This window comes from Cebus imitator, unplaced genomic scaffold, assembly GCF_001604975.1.
Source record: "Cebus imitator isolate Cc_AM_T3 unplaced genomic scaffold, Cebus_imitator-1.0 Scaffold56, whole genome shotgun sequence".
In the NCBI taxonomy this organism is placed as follows: Eukaryota; Metazoa; Chordata; class Mammalia; order Primates; family Cebidae; genus Cebus; species Cebus imitator.
The window spans coordinates 1,071,052-1,090,181 of NW_016107371.1; the positions used below are offsets into that span (position 1 = coordinate 1,071,052).

The 19,130-nt window shown below is 38.6% G+C and overlaps 1 protein-coding gene across 4 annotated transcripts in view; it reads right to left on the reverse strand.

The window, feature by feature from the left end:
* NCALD (neurocalcin delta) overlaps positions 1-19,130 on the reverse strand; it is a 446,431-nt gene that overhangs the window by 197,740 nt on the left and 229,561 nt on the right. For 2 of the 4 annotated variants that reach the window (XM_037738648.1, XM_037738647.1), the window contains one exon: positions 13,168-13,243. The exons of the other annotated variants lie outside the window; for them this stretch is intronic. The gene's annotated coding sequence lies outside the window, so the exon portion shown is untranslated. The remainder of the gene's footprint in view (positions 1-13,167; positions 13,244-19,130) is intronic. 4 annotated transcript variants of the gene reach the window in all.

Consider the following 19,130-nt stretch of genomic DNA (forward strand, 5'->3'; position numbering starts at 1 on the left):
ACAGCATTGCCATTAAATTTACAATTAGAAGCACCCTGATCCAAAACTCTTTCAGTGTAGAGGCTAAAGCCTAGAACGGTCACATGAGTTGGCTCAGTTTCACCCCAGGAAATAGTAGCAGAACTAGAACTTAGACTTCAAACATGATTCATTCTAAATCTTTCTACTATACTTTGCTGCTAGATGTCTTTTATATGCCCTAAAAGTCTTGTCTGCTCTGAATATATCCAGCTAGATTTTAGAGAGTAGTAGGAGATAAAATCAGAGAGGTCACATGGGGTGGGGGAGATTGTGTCAGAACTTGAAGGCCCGTTTGAGGACTTTCAGGAGGTTCAGCCCAAAGGTGGAGCTGATAACTGTATCTAGACACTAGAGAATTAGCAGTAAACAAAAGACACAACAAACTTTTCCATTGTGAAGGTTTACGTGTTAATGGAAGAGAAAGTCTAGTATCTGAAATTGCAAATCACCTATGTCTAACTGCCAGATAAGCAGCAGCCCAGAATGAGAGGATACACACTGGGAAGGGTTTCCATGTGTTATCTGGCCAGCTGGATGCTGACGGCCTCTTTCAGCTTTTCCCACATTTCTGCTATATCCCAACAACCAAAAGCCCCCACATGAACAGCTGCACTTTCCTTAATCAATTTTTGTTTTTTTTTCTGAGACAGAGTCTCCCTCTGTTGCCTAGGCTGGAGTTCAGTGGTACAATCATAGCTCACTCTAACCTCCAAATCCTGGGATCAAGTGATCCTCCTGCCTCAGCCTCCTTAACAGTGAGGACTACAGATGCGCCCACATCTGGCTAATATTTAAACAATTTTTTATAGAGACGAGGTCTTACTATGTTGCTTAGGTTGGTCTCGAATTCCTGGGCCCAAGTGATCCTCTTGCCTTAGCCTCCTAAAGCACTGGGAATACAGGCACAAGTCACTGTGCCCCACCTCTTATCCAATTTTTGACTCCTCTCCTCTTCCTAAGTAGAAGAGGAGGGAGAGGAGTAAGGGGAAAAAATAAACTGACCAGAAAGAGAAAGGAGAGAAATAAATGGAAACAATAATTATCCTACAAAGTATTTTAAATTCTGAGCTATGCCAGGCTAAGCATGTTACCTATGTTAATATTTTATTATTACATCATTAAATTGACAACATAACTGCATAATAATAATGACAAGCCAGTACTGAGTTTGCTGTGTGCCGGGAAGTAGTCTAGACACTCTGACCAACTTGATCTCACTTATTCCTCCCCACAACACCATGACACAAGTACCCACTATTATTTTTCATTTCACAGATGAAGAACTGGATGATCAGAGTAAAGTCATCTGTTCCACTCCCACAGCCAGTAAATGGCAGAGTCCAGACACAGATGTCAGGATGCTGGACTCCAAAGTCCTGGCCCCTCGTCCCGTTCAGGGAACTCCTCTCCTCAACAGGAGGCAGCAGCTAGCTCAAGCTGTCCAGCCAATGCACCCTTCACACAGGATTTTCCTCCTTGCAAATGTTCTTCTAAAAAACAGGCACCCTCACCGACCCTGTCCCTTTCATCACTTCATTGTATTTTTTTCTAAGTGCTCTGCTCAGTGCTCCGTGTCCCCTGGTTGCTGGGTGAATAACTGGTGGTTTTTACTAGATTTCCACAACCATTGTTGTCAGCCTATCTTTCCCAGCACTTCTTAGCCTTTTAATTCTCTCCTCATTATTGAAACCAGCATGGAGCAATTTTTCAAAACATCCAATTAGCAAAGGTGCAGAAGGAACTGGGTCCATAATTAATTAATGATTCTAAGACACAACAAAGCAAAAGCAAAGCCAAGGACACGGAAGGCACCAAAAACTGAATGGCATGAGGAAGATGTCCATATTTAGGACCCCTTCCTGGGAAGGACAAAGAACTAAACAATCTGCTCACTGATTCAAATCCCTAAAGCACCTCCACATGTCCTGGAATTGAAAAGACACCAATCACCGGGTGACAATCACAAGTGGAACATCTCTCCCCTCCAGGATGAATGGCTGCCTCTGTTGTAGAGGTGAACTGATTCTTTCTCTACTGTTTTTATGAGAGAAGTTTGGCCTCTCTTTCCTCTCACAATTTTTCAACTCTTCTAGGGACAGTCTTTCCAGGTAGATGGTCCTAACCTCTGAGATTTCTTGCTCTTCCCCAAGCAGAAGTCAAGTTAGAATACCAGGATTTAAGAGATCAAGCTAGGATGACTGTGGAGACAGAAAAAGGGAAAGTAGTAGAGGAATGCCCCAATTCACAGATGTACAGTTGCTCTTCTTTTTTGGAGAAGAAAGGAGGGATTGGATAGAAGTCCACCCAGATCAAAATCTCCAAGACATCAACTTGTTCTCCAACACACAGGGTAAAGTGTAAATGACAAAGGAGTGCTAGCACTGTCATTAGTGAAAGTGCTGTCTTTTCATTAGGAGGAAATAGGGATTATGTCTGCTTTTTTATTATTAATTTTTTAATTGCATTTTAGGTTTTGGGGTACATGTGAAGAACATGCAAGATTGTCCCACAGGTATACACATGGCAGTGTGATTTGCTGCCTTCCTCCCCATCATCTATATCTGGCATTTCTCCCCATGCTCTCTCTCCCCAACTCCCCACCCCCTGCTGTCCCTCCCCTATTTCCCCTTGACAGACCCCAGTGTGTGATGTTCCCCTCCCTGTGTCCATGTGTTCTCATTGTTCAACACCCGCCTATGAGTGAAAACATGCGGTGTTTGATTTTCTGTTCTTGTGTCAGTTTGCTGAGAATGATGGTTTCCAGGTTCATCCATGTCCCTAGAAAGGACACGAATTCATCGTTTTTGATGGCTGTGTAATATTATGAACACTAGTTGCTGCCTGAAAGATTAGAGACAACAAAACAAATGTCCTGAACAGTATAGCAAGTTCCTGCATCTCACAGGACATCACCACCATGATATACTTGCTGGTAGTGAAAATTAGAAGCTCCATATAGACCATGACAGTTGTAGGAATCCTTTACTACTTTTTCTTACCTGCAGACTAATTTCCTTTTGGTTTTATATTGGGCTAATGCCAGCTTTCAGGGCTGATCTCTGTCCTTAAGGGAGTGTATGTAAATCCACTCTACCTGCCACAGACTAAGCATTTTGCTTAATACCATGGCAATGGATACAAGTAATGTTAAATGAGAAGGAAAATAAAATGTCACTACAACATTTACAAGACATAGTACTGCTGCTGCTGCTCAAATAAAATAATAGTAAATACTATTATGCATGTTGCTAAGCAATGTTGCACCTCCAGTCCTTAATAACTGCATTAGTAACACAAGATGGGACAAACTACATTTTTATATTGATGAGACGTTTTGCCTTCTTTGAGTAACCAGCCTCAGCAACGGATGGCTTCCAGGACAAAGCAAAAGTGTCCCCTGGCTAGGATATGTATCAGAGCTCAGTGGTAAATTTCCTATTGGAAAGACTAAAGGTTCTCTCTGCTAACCCACTCACCCACAAAGTCTTCGGTCTTAAGTAAAAAATAAATGAATTCATAAATAAGCAATATGCTTTCCCTGAAATGTCTCCTCTCTGCTATTGTATAAGTATATTCAGCAAGTGCTAGAAAACTGTGAATTTTAAATACAGTTAAAGATTTGAAGTAAAATGCATCTTTAAATATATATCCTTCTGATTCAAAGATAGTACTGATTTGAAGCATCTTATGTGAGGATCACCAATATTGCAGCAGTCCCAGGTTCTGTAACCCTCTGGTTTACAGCTACTAGAAGCATGCTTAGGGTGAGCTGCTAACTAATGAATTCTTGTCCCTCCCCTCCCTGCCCCCAGTTACCCAGCATTCTCTGACTATCCAGAATTTTCAATTACCCAGCATTCCCCTATTATCCAGCATTCCTAGTTACCCAGCATTCCCAAATACCCAGCATTCCCCCATTTATCCAGCATTCCTGGTTACCCAGCATTCCCCAGTCATTCTGCATTTCCCAGCTACTAATTAAGCATTAGCCAAAAATAGTCTGCAAGAAAATAACCTTTTCAACAGGATTTTACCAATGGAATTCTGGAAGCTTTCATCTCTTTAGTGGAGCAGTACTGTGTAAAAGATACTGTGTATGAATGTTATAACATAGACCCTGGAGCCAGACTCCCTAAGAGAAATTCTGACCACACAATTTCCCATTTAAATGACTTTGGGCATATTAATGTCTTTGTGCCTCTTTTTTCCTCACTGGTTACTGCAATGATTAAATAAGTTGATACAGATAAAGTTCTTAGAGCAGTGCCTCCTTCTGGCTCTGGGGAAGAGCTATTTGAACACCTCCCCATCAAAACAAGCAAATACTCCAGTTAGTAAATGAGAAAATGCTGACCCTAGAATGTACTCGTAGGATCTGTATTTGTTGCTTTTATATTTCAGAGGAGCCACTGATCTAGTGAAGCTAGAAAATACTAAGTTTTGAACTCCTGTAACATCAAACTGTTACTAATTATGGTTCTGGGCATATGCCATATGTTTCCCAGAAATAACAAATGTTCCATGGAAAAGTAAGTGGCTAAGGGTGGGAAAAACATATAGTAAATGTCCTTGTTTTTCTTGGCTGTTAACGTTAATATAATGAAACATTCAGTGAAAACTATGAACATTCAACTGCAATTTCCTACCACTTCAGAAGACATTCTTGAACTACTGAAAGTTAGAGATGTTATGTTCAAATAGCATTGTCAAGTAACTTATTAAGAATCTTACACTTTACATTTTGAAAAATGTTACTCCGTCACATAGAAATTACATTGGTAGATGCTAAACTAACTCCATGTGATTCTCATTTTCAGAAATACAATTTTAGACTGTTCAAGATTCAGTGTATCTCCTNGTTGTTTTGGTTTTAAATATAATTTTGTTTTTTACAGGGGTTCCCTTGTACAAGGAGCACACTTCTCTCATATAGTCTTGTTATTTAAGAGGATGTTATAGATTTCTTTTAAGCTTCCTTTATTTTACTTAAGTGAACTTCAAGTGAATTTTTACAGCTATCTAGTGAAGAAAAATTAAATTATTGATCAAGTGATCTTTATTTATAAAGAGGTCATACCAGCCCCAGGAGGCTAAAATTCTGTTTTCTTTTAGTAGATTTTATATTAAAGAACATGTATTCTAAAAATAAATCAGCCTGATGGTCCCATTTATTCTTATTTTCTGTTATAAGTAAAGTATGATGATCTTATAGGTGTTAAAAAGTGACCACGATCTGGTCCAAGCAACTTTGGAGGCAGGAACTGCTACCTACAGAACCTCTGCATGTAATCAATGTGCTGTTATGTGACAGTCAATGCCAGGTCCTAGGATTATGATAATGAAAGCAAGCGGCCCTAAGTTCTGTCCTCATGGAGCTTATAGTCTAAGACGGCACTACTTTAAGTGTGGTCTACGGACCAGTCTTATCGGACTTCAATAAGGCAAATACAGATATTGCAAGTAATTGTCAATAAACTTTTATACCAGCTGGACATTGCTGTAGCATCCAAATGTATGATCAAGTGAACTCATCTCATTGAACAGGGTATAGAATGGTTTGGAGATTGCCAAACTTGCATGGTGAGTTTCCTGTGGTAGATTCTAAGTACTAGTCATAGGCAGAAGGACACCTATTGGCTTGTGATGAATTGGAAAGTTTTTAAAAAATCTAGTTCTTCCACAGATACTTTGAAAAGCACTAGACTAGTGCTTTCAAAGCGTTATACAAAAAAAGAGAGTTTAATTCCAACTAAGAAAATTCGAGAATGTCTTGTGAAATAAATGATTCCTAAGAGTGGATTGGAATTTGAGGGGTGGAAATCACAACATGAGAAGGGATATGGAGGCCGAAAAGTGCAAGGATGACCTGGGCCACCTCATTCATTATGGCTGGAATATGATATGGGGACAGGGCAAAGGGAGGTAATGAAGGTAAATGTGAAAAGATTGATTGCAGCCAGTTACTAGAGGGCCTCAAATGTCATGAAAAGAAAGTAGAACTTTATTTTTGAGATAATCAGAAGTCTTTTTTTTTTTGAGATGGAGTCTTGCTCTGTTGCCCAGGCTGGAGTGCAGTGGCGTCATCTTGGCACACTGCAACCTCCACCTCCCAGGTTCAAATGATTGTCTTGCCTCAACTCCCAAGTAGCTGGGATTACAGGCATGCACCAACATGCTTGGCTAATTTTTCTTTGTATTTTTAGTAGAGATGGGGTTCTCCATGTTGGCCAGGCTGGTCTAGAACTCCCGATCTCATGATCTGCCCACCTCAGCATCCCAAAGTGCTGGGATTACAGGCTTGAGCCACTGTGCCTGGCCAGATAATCAGAAGTCTTCAATATTTCTAAACATGATCATGACACAAAAGAAGCTCTCTTTTACAAATAATATTGGCTTCATTTGAACTATATGTGATATTTTAAGGAAGGCAGGAAGTTTTAAGTGAGGTAAACAATAACAGTAAAAAGGAATTTCGTTTTCATAAAACCACCTAACAAAATAAATATCTATTAAAATAAAAAATACAAAGAAGAAGGAATTTTATGTAAAAATAATCTTTTTAAGGGTGTCATATGTTACTCACACTTCTAAGTACATTTTTGCAATTTGAAGTTCTCCCCTGCACCATAGCTTAGTAAAATACCACTTCAGAAGATCTAATCATTTATGATTTAAGTGATTTTTAAATACCATTTCTTTAGCTTAGCAGTGACAGATAGAACACATTCTTCCCATTTTCAGAAACTTTGATTCAACTGCAGATTATAAGGGAACATTAAACTAGTATACTATTATAATAAATTACACTAAAATGTCAAACACCATCACCAAAGGACACAAGAGCAGCACTTTTTCTCTCTGTTGTTCTCAGCTTCCTATAAAACTAGAATTGATTTCATTAAATGTACCTCATTTAAGTCTAGTTTAAGTTTGGTGCCAAGGCACCAAAAGGCTCTTAATTCTTGCGGCTGACTGAAATGGAGTCTTTGTGACTTGAAGACGCTCATAAACGTATCTTCTTAAGAAACGGTTGAACCACTAAGTAAGTTTTAAACTTTGAGGGTAAAATTTTTTAAGGCTTTAGCAAATAAAACAAGGCTCTCAAAATGTGTAACTCCCAAAAAAACATATCATCACATTAGAATTTCACATACTTGCCTGAGTAAATATCTAATTATTTCATCTTATAATTCTGGTTTCATAATGTCATCTTTAATTTGGATGTGAGAATTACAGAACTGTAAAGATACCATCCTGTAAAACTGAAAGCTACGCATTTAGAATTGCACACATTTGAGATACAACTACAATACAAGGCTAAAACACAGCAGTGCGAATCACTGATAAGGATGTACCAAAGCAGGGTTCTCAACTGAGAGTGATGTTTGGCCTTACCAGGAGACATTTGGCAATGCCTACAGATGGTTGTCATGGCTGGGGCATCTACTACTGGTACCAGGATACTGCAATACATCCTGTAATGTGCAAGAAAGTCCCTTGCAAAAGAATTATCTGGTTCAACATGACAATAGTGCTATGTTGAGAAAAAGTTGTACTAAAGGATCAGCCTAACAACATGCCCATCATTCCTCCCAGTTCTGAGATTGTTGGCATATGCTGTGGTCTGAATATTTGTGTCTGCCTCCCTCCCCAAATTCGTATGTTGAAGTTCTAACCCCCAAGGTGATTATACTAGAAGGTGGAGATTGAGGCAGGTGATTAGGACATGAAGGCGGATTTAGTGTCCCTATGAAAGAGACCCCAGAGTATTTATTTTCCCCTTCTACCACGGGAGGATACAGCGAGAAGGCACCATCTATGAACTAGGAAATAGGACCTCAACAGACACTGAATGTGCCAGCACCTTGATCTTGGACTTCCCAGCCTCAAGAACTGTGAGAAATAAATTTCTGTTGTTTATAAGCCACCCAGTTTATGGTATTTTGTTACAGCAGCCTAAACAGATTAAAATAACATACACAGAAATAATCACTTTGATTCATACGGTAGAAAAGTCAGAAACAGGGAGGTTCCTGAACTGATCATTATCTTGGCTCCCTTTGATATAATGAACTACTTATATCAAACCCTCTGACTTTCGCAAACAAGACCTGAAGGTAATCTTCACTGGTGCCCTAATGTAATTCCACTGATGTCAGTAATACTCTCTATGTAGCTATGTAAACATTGCATCAAAAAATCTTCCAGCAGACCTTCATAAAAGACAGGCACAGTTGAAAACCTGAAATAAGGTTCCAGGCATGTATTGTTTTCTGTGTTGTAAGTCCCTGATGACTTTAAGAAGCAATATGAAATAACAGCTTTTGAGAATGCGGGAAAGAAATCCCTCTCCTTAAATGTGTATATTGATTCTAAGATGTGAACCTTTTCTAGAGACACTAAATGTGCAAAATGTATAAAGCATATTAAATACATAATAAGATATAATAAGATCTTTTTGCAAGAAGAAATAGAAAGAGGCCAGATGTGGTGGCTCATGTCTGTAACTCCAAAACTTTGGGAGGCCGACACAGAAGAATTGCTTAAGGTCATGAGTTCTAGACTAGCCTGGGCAACACAGTGAGATGCTCTGACTCCACAAAAAATGAAAAAATTAGCTGGGCGTGGTAGTGTGCAATTGTAGTCTCTGCTACTCAGAAGGCTGAGGCAGGAGGATCACTTGAACCCAGGAGGCTGAGGCTTCAGTGAGCCAATATTGCACTCTTGTACTCCAGCCTGGGCAACAGAGTGAGATCCCATTTCAAAAACAAACAAAGAAAATAAAACCAAAGAAATAGAAAGACTCGGAAATGCTCTCCCTCTCAGACCCTTCTCCATTAGTGTTAGACTCGATGAGTTTCATTTAAGTCTTCATCTTGGTCCCTTCCTCCTCCCCTCACCAATCCTGAACAAAGTACAGGGAGGACAATGGGATAATTATTGCCTCAGAAACAAAAACAAACTAACACAAAGCCTGGTTTCTCACATTTTCCTCTCTTGGAATTTCTTCAAAGTCTTTGACTGTGAATTGGGTACTATGAAGGACACCTGTCCTGAGCATCTTCTTAGGACTTCTAGAGCATATGCCTTTATTTAACTAAACAGAAGAAAAGCCACATTTACATACAATGCAATTTATATTTGAAATCATTTTTAAAATTCCATCTAAAGACACATGTTACTTACTTTTAAGCAAAAGCTTAGTATAAAACCTATATATTTGCCTATTGGCATATTATCTGCCTGTTTCACTAGAATTTAACATCCATGGGAACAAGGATTTTGTCTTGGAAATATTGGCTGGGTGAGTAAATGAATATCTTCTCCCTAACAGCAGAGTCATTATACAATTGCAAACTCCTTTTATTTTTACAGAAGACCATAGTGTAATAAATTACTCATGTTGGTTCATTCATTCGTTCTCTACTAAGTCTTTCATGATCTAGCTCCTGCCGCCTCTCTAGCTTTCCCCCATAGGATGCCCACCTTGCTCTCCAGCAACACTACCTCTGGCTCAGCTCTTAGTAAGCTCCATGCTCTCTTCTCTGCCTTGGAACCTCTGCCATGACCATTCTTCTGCCTATCTCCCCAGATTTCTGCAGGAAAGCCTTCCCTGATCCCCGCTGAGACTAGGTATGATGCCTGCATTTTATAGTCTCATGATTCCTTGTTTTTGCTGTTGTTGTTTTCTATCATGGTACTTAACATATTTGTAAAATTTATTTGTGTGATTCTTTGATTAACATTGCTCCCAACCCCATTCTTCTCAGCTGCATGCCTTCCTGTCCCTATTAATATCCCCACCATCTAACACAGTGCCTGTCACATAGCAAGTGCTCAATATATATTTATTGAATGAATAAATGAATTATGTTTCTAGAAACATAATCTGTTACCAAATATGTGAGTCCATATTATACCACATAATTCATCCCTAGGGCTCAGGTTAGTAGGTACTTAATCAACATTTGTTCATTAATTGAAATCATCATTCATCTCCAGTAAACACCATTCCCTTATGTCTATATGACACTAAAAATTTGTTGCAAAATTGCTGGGAAATAAACTACTCTTTATTTTTTTCTACATATAAAAGCAGTCTGTTTTTGTTTTCACCGAATTTATTAGCTGTTTTGGCATTAAGAACATGACTGGATGGAAAATAGTTGGCAGGGAATCAATTACTCGACTGATCAGTATTTGTCTCTGTGGCTATATTTGAAAATATCTGGAAGCATACTTTAATTATCCTCTGAATATTTGGTGTCTCATGCGCTCAGCCTCTGAGATAATCACTCTCCATATTATCCCTAAATGAAAGGTGTCCTGTTGACAAAAATCAGCATTTTTTGACAGAGGGGAATTTGTGGGACATTGAAAATACAGAATAATGAGCTCCCAGACTAAAAGAACTAAAACAGCATTCATTCTTTTAAGAAGGGGAGCAACAAAGTCCTTAGCTTAGAATTTTTTTTTTTTTTTTTTTTTTTTGAGACAGAGTTTTGCTCGTTACCCAGGCTAGAGTGCAATGGCGCGATCTCGGCTCACCAGAACCTCCGCCTCCTGGGTTCAGGCAATTCTCCTGCCTCAACCTCCTGAGTAGCTGGGATTATAGGCATGTGCCACCATGCCCAGCTAATGTTTTGTATTTTAGTAGAGACGGGGTTTCACCATGTTGACCAGGATGGTCTCGATCTCTTGACCTCGTGATCCACCTGCCTCAGCCTCCCAAAGTGCTGTGATTACAGGCTTGAGCCACCGCGTCCGGCCAAAGTCCTTAGCTTAGAAAACTACAGAAAAAATGAAATTCCATGTAACATCCTATAACTGAGAAGCTAGTAACATGGAGTCTTGGGAAGAATAGAGATTTCTTGGGGACCCAGACAAAACAATCCAGGCTTAAGGAGGCTAAAGAGAGATATCCAACCCACAGGAAATCAGTAATAAATGCAATTCTAGAGTCTATTCATGTATCTTGCTTTCAAATAATTTCTTTACATGTATTCTTCCCATCTATGGTTATCTGGACTTCTGCCACTGGGCAGTTTTACTAAATTGTCTGAAATTCTTGAACAAAATCCCAAAAAGCCCAGAAAATTTGGGCAGTTTTGCTAAGTCAGGCCATTCTTATGGAAAGCCCCTGTTAGGAAGTTTAACACCTGTTGAAGAGGTCATTCTCTTCCCTGCGTTGCTCACTACTCTCTCGAGCCCACTGTAGTCAAGCAGAGAATGACTTCTTCACTGCCCCAAGAGCTTTTCTGTCAATTTCTCAACCAAATCATCCTCATTTGGGTCTGGCAGATGCTGCAAACCTGCAGCATGAACTCTCATGGTCTCCCTTTGCTCCATGTGAATGAGAGATCAAGTCAAGCTTATTTGCAGCTCACTCTAGCAAGGAATTGCTTGCCCCTGAGACAATAAACACAGAGAAGGACCCAGATGATGCAGGAGGAACAGAAATGACTAGGAGCTAATAGCATCATATTGATTCACTGCACCTCCATGCCAATGGGAAGTGTTCTTACCTTAATTCCTACTCAAGCTGTACTGTCTTAGGCAAAAACACACATTTTCCTATTATGCTTTAGCTTGATGTCAGAAAGAGCCAAGGAGCTAAAGCAATGGCTACTGCCATGTCTAGGGTTGTGATATCCATAAACAGTTCAAATTAAGAAGAAGGATCATTACTAGTTACAATGCACAACTCTATCCTGGCCTCCAGGAGAAATGCAGTAGGGTTGAGACTTTGTTCTCAAAGCCACGAGGGAAAAAACATTAGATTTTATTGAACATGACTTCAACTATTTTATTATTCTTCTGTAGGACTCATTAGAAGGACTGGCCTACCAAATTTAGAATAAAACATTTTCACTTGGCCAGATGTGGTAGCTCATGCCTGTAATCCCAGCACTTCGGGAGGCTGAGGTAGGCAGATCACCTGAGGTCAGGAGTTCAAGACAAGCCTGGCCTACATGGCGAAATTCCGTCTCTATTAAAAAATACAAAAATTAGCTGTGCATGGTGGCAGGTTCCTGTAATCCCAGTTACTCAGGAGGCTGAGGCAGAAGAATCGCTTGAACCTGGGAGGTGGAGGTTGCAGAGAGCTGAGATCTTGCCATTGTACTCTAGCCTTGGAGATAAGAGCGAAACTCTGCCTCAAAAAAAAAAAAAAAATTCACTTTCACTTTTTTATCACATCTAGGTGAGCCATGTTGCTCAGCTAGTGCTTAATTAAACCATAGAGACTTAATGGGGGAAACGTGGAATGAAAAGAGCTAAGTAAATTCAAGTTTCATTTGATATCAACTTATGTGCCCTGCCCCCATTTATTTTCTCCATTTGTTCTTCATACACAACTGTTTGACCAAGTAAATATCAGACTAATATTCTTCCCTTTTTTCCAAACAGGCACAAAACATATTACTGAGGTCTAAGCCATATGACTTTGCCTGCAATTCTTCACTAGCTCTTATCTGGGGCCATTAGCTTATTTTGAAAAGTTTCCAAGAAATTCAGTAGATTTCCCTTCCTGGAAAGCCAATTTTCCTAACTGTTCAATGAGATGGCTTTTGAGACTCATATCAACAAATTAGGAAAGTAATAATGTTCCTATTCTAACAGGAAATTTACTAGTGCTGGTGCTGCTGCCTTAATTATACTATAATAAAATTTCAAAAGAATCTTTTTTGAATTAGAAAACATCCCATCTACTTGCTGCATAATATCCTCTTCAATTTTCTATACTAAATGAGTCCATTTGGAAAGCAAGGAGGGGTATATATTACCTTTTTTCCAGGAATCAACAAGCCAGGTTTTTATTTCATTACCATATATCCTGTTTTGTTTTGTTTTACTAAATCTCATACACTTAAATAAGGTTTCCATTTAATCAGAGTCACCAGAAAACAGAACAGGAATTTTTTTAAATTAAAACGGGTGCATAGCTTTCTTTTCAGTAACATATACATTCATTAAGAGTTAAAAATGGAAATGGCTACCCCATAACGAAGCTTACTTTTCTACTTAGCAAATACAAATATACAAACACATAGAAACTTACCTAGGATGCATCTTTGCATTTTGAATCATAATTTACACAATTCAACCCTTTCAAGAGACTAAAAAACTAACTCACCGTATACACACACTCAGTGCCTGGGATCACGAGGCCTTCCTAGGTATCACAACAGATTTTAACACCAGGAGCTCAGATGCCCTGCAACTGAGATCACTCATAGTTAGTGAATATTGTACTTGAACATTTGACAGCTCTGTACAAGTTTTGGTGAGACTGTCACTTTTATTTCTTTTGAGGTTGCCTTCACAAACAGGAAACAGGAAATACACCTATAAGAACACTGACATGTGTTAGCCTAATTGGTCTTTGGTTCAGAGTACTCAAGAATGAGTCTTGTAACCCAGGGGTAACAGGCACAGTCCCCAAAGGGCAGGAATAAGCTCTGAGCATCTCATTGCCAACTTCTCTGGACAGATGCTCTGCAGGCAATTATTATAGGGAGAAACAGCCATGCTTAGTAGCATTCAGGCCTTATGGCCTTAATTCAGGAAGGATATGAACTTTAGAATAAACTCACTTAAATATTAATAGATACATATACACATATATTAAATACATTATTTAAATACATAAATTATTTAAAATATAATTTAAAAGAATAATGTTAAAATAATGTAATATATATATAATTTTTCATGGAATATACATATAGAAACTATCACTTAGAAATCTTTTGGTTACAAATAACAGAAAGCCCAGCTCACACTCACTTATACAAATAAATAACAAAATAAGGAAATATTTGGTTCATTGAGCTGGGGAAAAAAACCCAGAAGTAAGATTGGTTTTGGGAAACCAGAAGTTTGTTGTATCATTTGATTCTAGGCAATTCTCTTGATACAGGTATTCTTTGTGAATTGGCTTCACCCTCAGACTGCTCCCCTCCTGGTGCAATAAAAATGGCTGTAGCAGTTCAAGATTACATATTTATCATCCAAGAGGGCAGTGTCAACATCATGGCAGTCCCAGTGAAAGTTGTGAGGTCATTCTGGCGGCCCATTGCTGACTCGGCCACTGTCTTTTGGGATCTCATATGTCAAATGGCTTAAACTAGCCAAGGCTTATCCCTGGAGGTAAAAGCAGGGTCAATCCAAACAAAAATCACACAGAGAGACATTGGGGGTGCTTAGAGGAAAGAGAAAGGGGGGAGGGGATCAACAAATGTTCACCACAACAATGCTTGACAATAATCTAAAGACTGATATTTAAGGACGTGTATCTATAAAAACCCTGGTACTCAGGTTATCTGCAGATGTCCAAAAGAGAATGAGTAGAAGTTCAAAAGATATTAATGACCCAAGGCTCTACATTTAGTTGGACTTTTTTTTTCCTTTTTTTTTTTTTTTTTTGCCAGGGGAGAGGATGAAGACAGTTTCACTCTATCACTCAGGCTGGAGTGCAGTAGAGCAATCACAGTTCAGTGTAACCTCAAACTTCTGGGCTCAGGCAATCGTCCTGCCTCAGCCTCCAGAATAGCTGGGACTACAGGCATGCCCCAATGTGCCTGGCTAACTTTTTAATTTTTTTATAGAGATGAGGGCTCACTATGTTGCCCAGGCTGGTCTTAAATTCCTGACCACAAGTGATACTACCACCTCAGTCTCTCAAAGTGCCGAGATGATAGGCATGAACCACCACATCCAGCCTGAATTTTCTATTAACATTGGATTTGCTCTTTGAGAAAATAGTTCAGAATATTTCCACTATGTTTATTAAATACATTTTACAGTGTGTGAAGCACTTTTACATTTGATCTTCTATTTTGTCATGCAAACAACCCTGTCAGTAGAGGGCAGGCAGCCCCACTGGAAGCTTAGACAGTGGGGCAGACACTGCCAGCTGCCTATCCAATGACAACTGGCAGAATCTTGATTTTGTCCAGGGCAAAAATTGGCCATGTTAAAATTCAGCTAAGAATAATGGGCAAGTACAGCAATTTTGGTTCTGGAGATGCAAACCGAAGTTACCAGGCAGGGCACCTGGAAAAGTGCTTTCAAAGGTCTCTGCCATTCACTTTTTGTTCTTTGCCCTTCCTCTTCATCATGCCTGTAACTCTGATGCAAAGCTGGAGGAAGAGCTAACTCTTGCAGTCATGGTCACAAACATGAAGACAAAAGCCACATGCTGTGAAGGAAGCCTAAACTGAAAGCAGGAGCCATTGCACTGGGCCTGGCTTGCCTGCTCTTGGGCTGTTATATGAGAAAAAGTAAATCCTATTTGATTAAGCCACTGTAGAAGGTTTCTTGTTACAGGCCACTGCACATAATCCTAACTAATACAAAGAGGTTGCTCAACCAGGTGATGACAGATCAAGGCTTAAACACAGGTCTTTCGACTCTCTGTCCAGTGATATTTCCAATAAACTGTATTGCCTCTTCAAAAGCAGAACCCATACTCTGAATACTACACAAACAGGCATTTTAAATGTATGCTTTTTTCCCCTCACTAAATAGCTTATTTAAATGATCTGAGTCATAGCTCAAATGGTGAGAGGGGATTAATTGCTTTTTGTTTGTTTTACTTTTTAACATGTGACACTCAAACATTTGCAAAATTTCTAAAGCAAATGCCTTGGCTACAGCAAGGGAAAGCTAGGTCATTTTACCAAAATTTATTTCAAGGCTACCTAAGGAGGAATAAGCCAGCTTTCCACATCTTGTCGTGGATGAGAGTTTTCTTCCTTGACTTTCTCATCCACTTGGCTATTAAAGATAACAGGGTTCTCATGAAGGATGGAATAACTAAGCCAAAAGTTAGGGAGGAACCATACCCAAAGATTAATTCCAGAGGAATTAAAGATTTCGTTGTAAAAGTTTTAAACTTTTAGAAGAAAATATAGAAAAACATCTTTCTGATCTTAAAATGGGAGAGAAGTTCTTAAGGCACAAAAGTGTTAACCATAAAAGGAAATTGAAGTTGATAAATTTGCAACTATAACATGAAGAGCTCGTGTTCATCAAAAGGTACAACGAAGAAGGAAAAGACACAAACCAATATGTGAGACAAATTTGAAAGAAAGACCAGTATTGAGATTATATAAAAAATATTATATATCAGTCATAAAAAGGCAACACAATAGAAAAAAAAAAAGAGCAGCAGATCTGACAGGTACATCACAGAGAAGAAAAACATGAATGGTGAATGGATGTAGGAAAAGATGAGCAACCACATCTTTAATTAGGAAAATGCAAATTAAACTGATAGTGGGGGTAGAAATTGATGTAACCACTTGGAACAATTTAACCTTATCTTATGAAGCTGAATGCTCTCATAACCTCCATCTGAGCAAATCACTCCTATGTATATTCTCTAGTTCTACGGTTTGAATGACAGTGTCCCTTCCAAAATTTATATTAAAGCTGAATCCCCAATACAACAGTATAGAGAGAGACGGCCTTGAGAATGGTGATTAAGTCATGAGGGTTCCACCCTCACAAATGGGATTAGCATAATTATAAAAGGGCTCCAGGTTGAAGGGAGTGCCCTTGGCCCTCTGCCCTTCTGCCATGTTGAGGACACATTATTTATTCCCTCCAGAGGAGGCAACACTCTTGGAAGCAGAGACTAGGCTTCACGAGACACGGAACTTTCTGCATCTTGATCTTGGACTTCCCAGACTCAAAATGATGAGAGATAAATTTCCATTAGTTATAAGTTACCCAGTCTCAGGTATTTAGTTATGCCAGTACAGACAGAGACATCCAGAGAAACTCTTGCATACTTTCCCAGAAGACATGCACAAACATTGATTTTTTTTCAAAACGGCAAAAAGCTAGATTTAACACAAATGTCCATCAACAGGAGAACAAGGAAATAACTTGAGCGACAGTCATTAAATGGAATATTAGATAACATGGAATATCAATAAACCACAGCAGCATGCAATAGCTTGGGTACACCTTAGAAACATAATGAACGAAAGCAAGCAAGTAACAGCCAACTACATAGAAATGGCACTTTTTTCACATAAAAATAAGTCCAAGAATAGCAAGACCAAACAATATTTTTGTTGAGGCAAACCCACATGTAATTTTTTTAAAGCTCCGTATTATTTTATCACACATGTACATCCATGTTACCACCACTACAATCAAGATACAGAAGTGTTCCATTACCACACAGAACTCCATCCTACTTCCATTTTATAGTTACACCCACCCCATGGGCCCCCCATTCCTCATCCTTGACAATCACTAATCTGTTCTCCATCTTTACGATTTTGTCATTCCTAGAATGTTAATAAATAGAATCATATAGTATGTGACCTTTGGACATTTTTTTTTTTCACTCAGCATAATTTCCTTTAAATTCATCCAAGTTGTTGCATTATCGGTGGTGTTTGTTCCTTTTCATTATTGAGTAGTATTCCATAGTATGAAAGTACTACAGTTTGCTTAACCACTCACCTATTGTAGGACATTTTGTTTGTTTCCAGTGTTGGGCTGGGAGAAAAATAAAGCTGCTAGGAAGAATTATGTACGGGCTTTGTGTAGATAAGTTTTCATTTCTCTGAAATAAGTGTCCAGGAGAGTGATTCTGGGTCACATGGTAAATGTATGTGTAGTTTTAAAGAAACTACTGAACTATTTTCCAGAATGACTCTAGCATTTTAACCTCCAGCAATGTATGGTAATTTCGGTTTTGTTGTTGTTGTTGTTTTTTCTTTTCTTTCTTTTTTTTTTTTTTTTTTTTTTTTGCATTCTCACCAGCATTTGGCATTGATATGGTTTGGCTGTGTCCCCACCCAAATCTCACCTTGAATTGTAGTTCCCATAATTCCCACGAGTCGTAGGAGGGACCAGGTGGAAATACTCAAATCACAGGGGTGGTTCTCCCAACCCGTTCTCATGATAGTGAGTGAGTTATCACAAGATCTGATGGTTTTATCAGGGGCTTCCTCCTTCTTGGGGGACACATTCTTCTCCTCAATATTGCCATGTGAAGAAGGACGTGTTTGCTTTCCCTTCTACCATGATTGTACATTTCCTGAGGCCTCTCCAGTCATGCCGAACTGTGAATCAATTCAGCCTCTTTCCTTTATAAATTGCCCAGTCTCAGGTATGTCTTTATTAGCAGTGTGAGAACAGACTAATACAGGCATTATCACTATTTTTATTTTAACTGTTCTAATAGGTGTGTGGTGCTCTCATCATGGCATTCATTTGCATTTCCCCAGTAGCTAGGGATGCGGAACATCTTTTCATGAGTTTATTTGCTAGCTAAGTATACTTTAGAGTAAGAAATATCTTTTGCCTATTCACTCATTGGATTTTTGGTTTTTTAAAAAATTGTTGAGTTTTGAGTTCTTTAGTCTAATCTAGAGAGGTGTTTTGCAATATTTTCTCCTAGTCTATAGCTTTTTTCATCCTTCTAACAGAGTTCTTCATAGAACAAACATTTTACATTTGGATGAAGTCTAATTTATTTTATTTTTTTTTCTTTTATAGATCATGCTACGATATCATGTTTAGGAACTCTTCAGTAGTCCATAGGTACTGAAGATTTTCTGGTATGTTTTCTTTTAAAAGTTTTCTAGTTTTATGTTTCATTTTAAATGTATGGTTCATTTTGAATTGGTTTTTAGGTTGTGGGGTGATGTATATGTGACTGTTTTCAGGTTCTCTGTTCTGTCCTATGTGTCAATCTCTTTTGCTAATTCCACACAGTCTTGACTATGGTAGCTATACTCATTTTGAAATTAGGTTCAGTGATTTCTCCCTTTCTTTTTTGAAATGATTTTAGACATTCTAGCTGCTTTACTTTTTCATAAAAATTTTAGAATAATCTTGTACATGTCTCCAAAATTCTTGTTGGGATTTTTATAAGAATTTCATTAAACCAGAATCTGAATATCATTTTGGGGAGAGTTGACATCTTTACTAAGTTGACTCTTCCAATCCACAAACACAAATCCAATCTACACTTCTCTATTATTTAGATACTCTTTGATTGATTCTATTGGCATTTTGTAGTTACCAGCATACAAATCCTGTAAATGTTTCATTAGATATACATATATGTATTCCATATG